The sequence below is a fragment of the Bidens hawaiensis genome, unplaced genomic scaffold (assembly GCF_021521415.1).
Source record: "Bidens hawaiensis isolate Kalapana, Puna unplaced genomic scaffold, B.hawaiensis_p1.1 tig00017891_1, whole genome shotgun sequence".
Taxonomy (NCBI): domain Eukaryota; kingdom Viridiplantae; phylum Streptophyta; class Magnoliopsida; order Asterales; family Asteraceae; genus Bidens; species Bidens hawaiensis.
This window is the reverse complement of record NW_027492702.1, coordinates 162467-169250: the sequence shown is the minus strand read 5'-3', so window position 1 is coordinate 169250 and position 6784 is coordinate 162467.

Sequence of the window (6784 nt, the reverse complement as noted above, 5' to 3'; positions counted from 1 at the left end):
GAAACTCAATCAAGTGTTAAAACTAGTAATCACAAATTTAAATTTTTTAAAAATAGTTTTTATCACAAAAGACAATGTATTTGGTATAAAGAGGGTAAATCAACTAGATTTAACAAAGAGTCTGTAAAACCAAAAATACGTTTTCAAAATATTGTTTTTGTTAAAGGTGAGACCTCTAAGGAAGAGAAAGTGGCCATCATTAGAAAACAATATAACGATGAGTTTTATAGACTTAAGGCTAAGAGAGATATGGAAGAGAATCAAGTTCTTCCTGTTAACAAGTTTGTTGATAGGAGGAAATATTTTTTGTTGTAATGAGGAAGGACATTTGTTTTACTCATATCCTAAACAATTCTCTCATTCCCAAGAGAAAAAGCATGTGGTAAACAAATAACCACATGTAAAAGTTTCAATTGTGAGACCTACTTCTCCACCCATAAGATTTTAAAACGGTTTGTGGAGAAGGAATTGTTCAAAGACAATTTTAAGGTTGATGAGTCATCAAGGGTTAAGAAATCTAATGATGGTTTTTATAAGAAGACAAGTTCTGATGGACAAAACTAGGTGGTAAAGGGTAAAATAAAAGATAAACCTGATAAACCTAATTCAACAATAGAGAGAGATGAATTTGTTAAGTCAAATATTGAAAAAGATGTTAAAACCCCTTCTAATTAATGTCTGTTTAAATCATGCTCATCAGTTGAATTGTTGATTGATTATGAGGATTATAATTCAGATGATTGTTTCTTTGATAAATTGAAACAACCCAAGACCAAGAAGGCTTGGGTTTCCTTGTTTCACTAATCGCAAACTTTTGTAGGGGCTTTCAAGATCCAATGACTCACATTGGATTATGGATAGTGGAGCCTCTCGACATATGACTGGAACTCTTCATTTGCTAAAGAATATCAAATCTATTCGAGGATGATATGTGGGGTTTGCGGGAAATCAAGGAGGTCAAATTGTTGGTGAGGGTACTTTGTCAAATGGGAAGGTGATGTTTGAGAATGTGAACTACATCAATGAGTTGGAGAATGATCTGTTGAGTATTTCACAAATCTGCGACAAAGGCTTCTCAACTCACTTTACATGTCAAGAATGTTTGATTCTGAAGCCAAGATTCAAGATACCGGATGAATGGGTATTAATGAATGTTGATACATCAACGTCTTCAGCTTTTCCTCTTGTTAGAGGTCGGGTTGATAGTTGCAACATTTCGGGTTTTTCATTTTTGTATTTTCGTAATTATACCCGACCCATTTAAGGGTTCGGGTCACTCATTTAATAAAACCGACACATTTATTGAGTATTTTTAATGTTAGTTTTATTATTTAATAGTTTAAATATTCAAACTTACAAGAATTTGCATTTTTTCACCCAAACTCGAACTTCAACCCATTCTCGTTTCCATCTACAAACTCCAGGGGCTTGTTATGTAAATTCTGATATTTTAATATAATATATTATAATATATTATATTCAAAAAAATTAACCCTAACCCAACCTTGGATCCAACCCGACCCGGCGCATCCCAAAGCTTTCAAAACCCATCAATTCTCGCTCAATTGATCAAACGAAATATGGAATCTAGCATATTCGGCCGAATAAACGCGTAATCGACACTCTAATTGTGGTAAAACATCGTGTTTGACCCCTAATTGATTCGCAATTATAATCATAACGAACCGATCGTAACCCGTCTCCTAATCAGTATATATACTCAACCATTTTTACAATTAAACTCGTCCACAGATCCCTAACTACCTCACGACACTAAACCCTAACCTAATTTCAGTTTACAAGGCCGTCAAGTACCTGTTCGATATCTAACGTTGCCCGCAGCCCTTTTGATCAATTTTACCCTCTTAGAAAACGTTCTAATCCAATTAACAGGTATGGTTAGAATCACGATCTGTCAAAGAACAATAGCCTTAAACTTGTTTCAACGAACATAGACCAGATTATTCAATTGGATAATCTAGGGTTCATGTCTTTTTTTAGCTCGTTCATATACTTCGGATCTACAATATTTAACAACTGGCCATGTTGGCCAGTTGGCTGGTCCACTTATTAACATAGGCTGGGACGCGGGTTCGAATCCTACCCAGCCCGGTTTTGGGTTTTTGTTTTACTTTTTTGTTAACTTTATCAAAAGGTTTAGTTTCTTGTTATATTAATTTTCCTTACACAATTAAACATTGAAAACCGACACTTTGAGCCATTTTCCGTCATCCTAAAACCGGTTTGTTAACTTTTATTATTACTATTAATATTCATTATTATTAACATCACTATGTTTACTTATTAATTATTATCATTAGTATTATCACAATTATTATTATTATTATTAATATTAGAAGATAGCGACGACAACATTAACGTTAATAAATATCCTTATAATTATCTAAAATGTACCTAATAATATTTAAATCTTACACCACCTTATCGAATCTTAAAACCCGTCATAAATCTTAGTTTTTCGCTATGATTTTATCTAATTCTTGTTATCATCAACAACTAGGAATATTTGTCGGTGAACCTCGAGGAGTTTGACCGCTTTCATCCTAGTTATTTTTCTTATTATCTCTCCCCACTTAGTCCACTCATTAAAAGTAAGTAAATTCACATCCCCCTTTTTACCGCTTTACAATTTTGGGGGCATTACTACGTTCAAAAATTAACTTATTGTTTTCACTACAATTTCGTTATATACATAACTGTAATTGCTCGATTGGTTGTTATGTGCGAATATGACTATGTGTTTATTTTATGTTAGTTGGTACCTCATCCCCATCCTCATCCTTATTAGTATGATCATACGCCGTCGAAGTAAACTGTTATCAATGCGATTCGGTTGAAAAGACAACTTTTATTTATTGTTTACTAGTTGTAGTAATTTACGATTATTGCATGGAATTGTCATTTTATTATTATATATACTTGAAACTGTGGTTTACTTGCTCAACTTTATGTTGACAAAAATACATATTTTCACGCATGACGCAGGTAGCTTTATCGTATGAAGCAAGTATTGGAAGTTAGATGACACCTTAGGTTGATTGATGAATGACTAATACTTTTACTTTAAGTTATGTATGTTTCGAATATTTAAATGTAACGGTATTTCTTTTGAGACAATGTTTGTGCTTTTAAATCTTGATATATGAATGAATAATTTAGATATTGACACATGTATTTTGTTTAGTGTCTTCTGAGTTATGATACAATCAATGTCGCGCCCCGGCATGTTCCGCCTAGCTTTATCAGATGAAGCAAGTATTGGAACATAGACGAAAACGTATACGTATACGCTATCCTTACCTGCATATATGATCGTTCAAGTTAAAGAGAACATAGACGAAAACGAATACATATACGCTATCCTTACCTGCATATTGATGATTCAATGATGTGTATTAAAGATAAGAGCTGGAGATTCGATGATCGGAATACGATAGTAATGCGGTTGATGATTTTGTTTTGGATGACCGAGTTTAAACTGTTATTATTGAAGGTTCAAGAACGTAAAAGTGTTTAAACAAACAAGACGAAGCAAAATTCGAGGGGGAGTCTGTTGATACATTAACTTCTTTAGTTTTTCGTCTTGTTTGTAGTCGGGTTGTTAGTAGTATGAAGAAACGGCTTTTCGGAGAACGTATTCGGCGTATATGTTGTATAACTAAGTGGACGTATATGAGCTTATGCGTTACTAGTTTGACTTATATGCTGATCAAGTATATGGATATATGCACGACTACTATTTGAAATTTCCTATTACTCCTATTTTGGTAGATAATACTGCTGCTATATCCATAACTAAGAACCCGTTAAGTCACTCTAAAACTAAACATATTGACATACGGTATCACTTCATCCGTGATTGCTACGAGAAGAAGTTGATTACCGTAGAAAAAATTCACACCAACGAACAAAAAGCTGATCTTTTTACTAAAGCTTTCGATAAAAACATATTTTTGTAATTGTTGGGGCTTAACGGTATTAAGAACTTGGTGGGTGGGAAAGAGAGTACAGAGTCTACATTTAAACGGTGTATGGTTTTATGGCCTTATGTTTCAGCAGATCACCAAAAATAAAGTGTTTTAAGCGTCTAGTACACAGTCTACATTTCAACGATGTATGGTTTTATGGCCTTAAATCCTGTATTGATGGGATGCACTAGGTTTCTAGAGCCATTGAGGTCTTTATACGGTTTATCATCTGGGTGAATATTTAGGTGAATATTTACACTCGCGCATCAAAGATCGAACCCTGAAAAGTCATTAAACTTTGATCACTTTGTACTTGACAGATGAATCGTGCATACTCATCCTTGGTAAAAGAAACTTAGTGTATTGCTTAATAACGGGGGTATGCTTGTTGTATAAAACGATTGCTATGATTGCCAAACTAATTTTTTTGTAATTGTTTTGATCTACTGGTTCTGAGGTTTAAGTCAAGTTGGGGTGACATAGTAAATATCAAATCGAGCCTAAGTCAAGATTAGAGTCTAATCATGTTCTGATATTCTGTGTTTAATTGAACCTTAATCGTATCAAAGATATCTCTGAATCTTTTGTTTTAAAAATTTAAGTGGACAACAATACCAATGACTAGGCTTAACATCAGACATAATAAATCCAAAATATAAAACCGTGATGGAATAACGGATTGATCAATATGATTCCTTACTTAACTCACAAAAATACGTTTCTTTATGTTTGTTATTAGTTCTTATTTTGATATATTTTATTTATTACATATTTTCATTCATAAACCAAAACGATTTTACATTTCTTCTTTATTTTCGATTTTGGTGAATGGTAATTCGGGTCTGGATATCCGAGAATCAAAATCGAGTGGACGTTTTTGACAAAAATATTCAAAATTGGGATTTTAAAATTCAAATGAACTGTTCAAGGTAATTTAGTTGGACTTGATTAAGTTAAGAAATGTGAAAATGAATGTTTAAAATCAAAATTATTTCAAAATTGTGGTCAAAATTTCAAGGGGATTCATCAAGGTCATTAATTTGGACTTGATCGGGATAGTATGTGTGAATGTCAAGTTTAAACGGTGTTTTAAATTTAAAATGTAAAAGGGATTAACTTATACAGCATATAAGTTGTAGTGACTTATACGACGTATAAGTCAAACACTTATACGGCGTATAGTGCATGCTATATATACATACTTATGCGTTGGATCTGTCTTTTATTCTTATACATTTTCTCTTTGAACAAACTTACACGACGTTCATCTATGTGCGTATATCTTGTCTATAGTCCCTCTATAACAGACATAATTGTTTCTTGTGGTTGATTCACATACCACTTGAATCGTTAAAGGTATAAATCTATTTTTAAAGTTATATATGTGTGTGATTATGACTGATGAACTGTACCGTACCAATTTGGACTAAATTGGACTTGAAATTGAAATGTAATCAAGGGGTTTTTAATTAACAAACATCATAGATGCTATTCCGAACATGTTAGACCAAAAATTCGGGTCTATCATTGTCAGATTTGTTCAAATTGTTTCTTAGACCTAGTCTTAAGTGTGAATGCATCAGTGTTTTGAACTTAAAAGCTCTAAAGACTTATACGTGAAATTCTTAAATGTAAACTTATCCGCTAATCTGGACTTATACATGTGCATATTGTTATACACCAATCTAGTCTTATTCTTTTGTCACACATACACGTTGATATGACATTATACGTATCAGCTTACACTTATACGTTGAAATGACATACACGCTGATAAAACATGCACGTTCATGCACAAACTTATACAGAAATTAACACTTAGTATGTTTTTAACTTTCTAACATGTTATCTTGTTTGTTTGTGTGTGCAGATGGTAAAGGTAAAAGATTTTGACGCTAATCACAATATCTATGCATTTTTGGATGGATTTGATGATAAGATGGAACCTTTCAGGCCGATCTTACCATTTTTCCAAATATTGAGGATTCTAAAGGCTATAACGGTGAACACTAATAATCAAGGAGATTGTTGAAGAGTTATGGAAAAATGCCAAGTTGGAAGAGGAATGCATCAAGTTGGTGGTAAAGAAGAAAGAGATCATTATATCTGAGCAGGTGATAAGAGATGTGTTAGAGTTTGGTGATAACTCTAATGATCCTAATACTCTGGACTAGAGGATGGTGAAAGGGTGTTTGTTGAGAATGGGATACAAAAATGATTTGGACAGGGGATTATCGAAAACTGGTTTGTCAAGGTCGTACAAGTTTTTGGTACACGTGATCATACATTGCTTTGTACATCGAAAAGGATGATATAAAGAGATACTTGACTATCACATGTGAATGATAACAGCTTTATGCTTGAATCTAAAGTATAACTTTTCTAAGTTATATTCGAACATATGAAGCTATACTTTGATAACAAATTGCTTATGTACCCAAGATGTGTGCAGCTGATTATTGATCATCAATTTCCAAATATTGACAAGACGATTGAAGAGATGAATTTGGCACATATTTCTGTCAATGGTTGTGCTAAGCTTAAGTCTTACAGGAGTAAAACTGGGGAGGAAATTCCTAAGTTTTAAGCCTTATTTGGTCATCTACTTAATACTGATTATGTTGCACTGTCAAACAATCAGTGGAGGAAAGAGGAAAGTGATTCGGGTAGAGAGAACGAAACCGTTCGTATGCGAAGCTATGTGCCTCTTGGTGGTAGGTGGTTTGTGAAAGATGAGAATGATGGGGCAGATGGTTCACAGAAAGCCAAAAGGAAACGTAAACATGATGTTAATG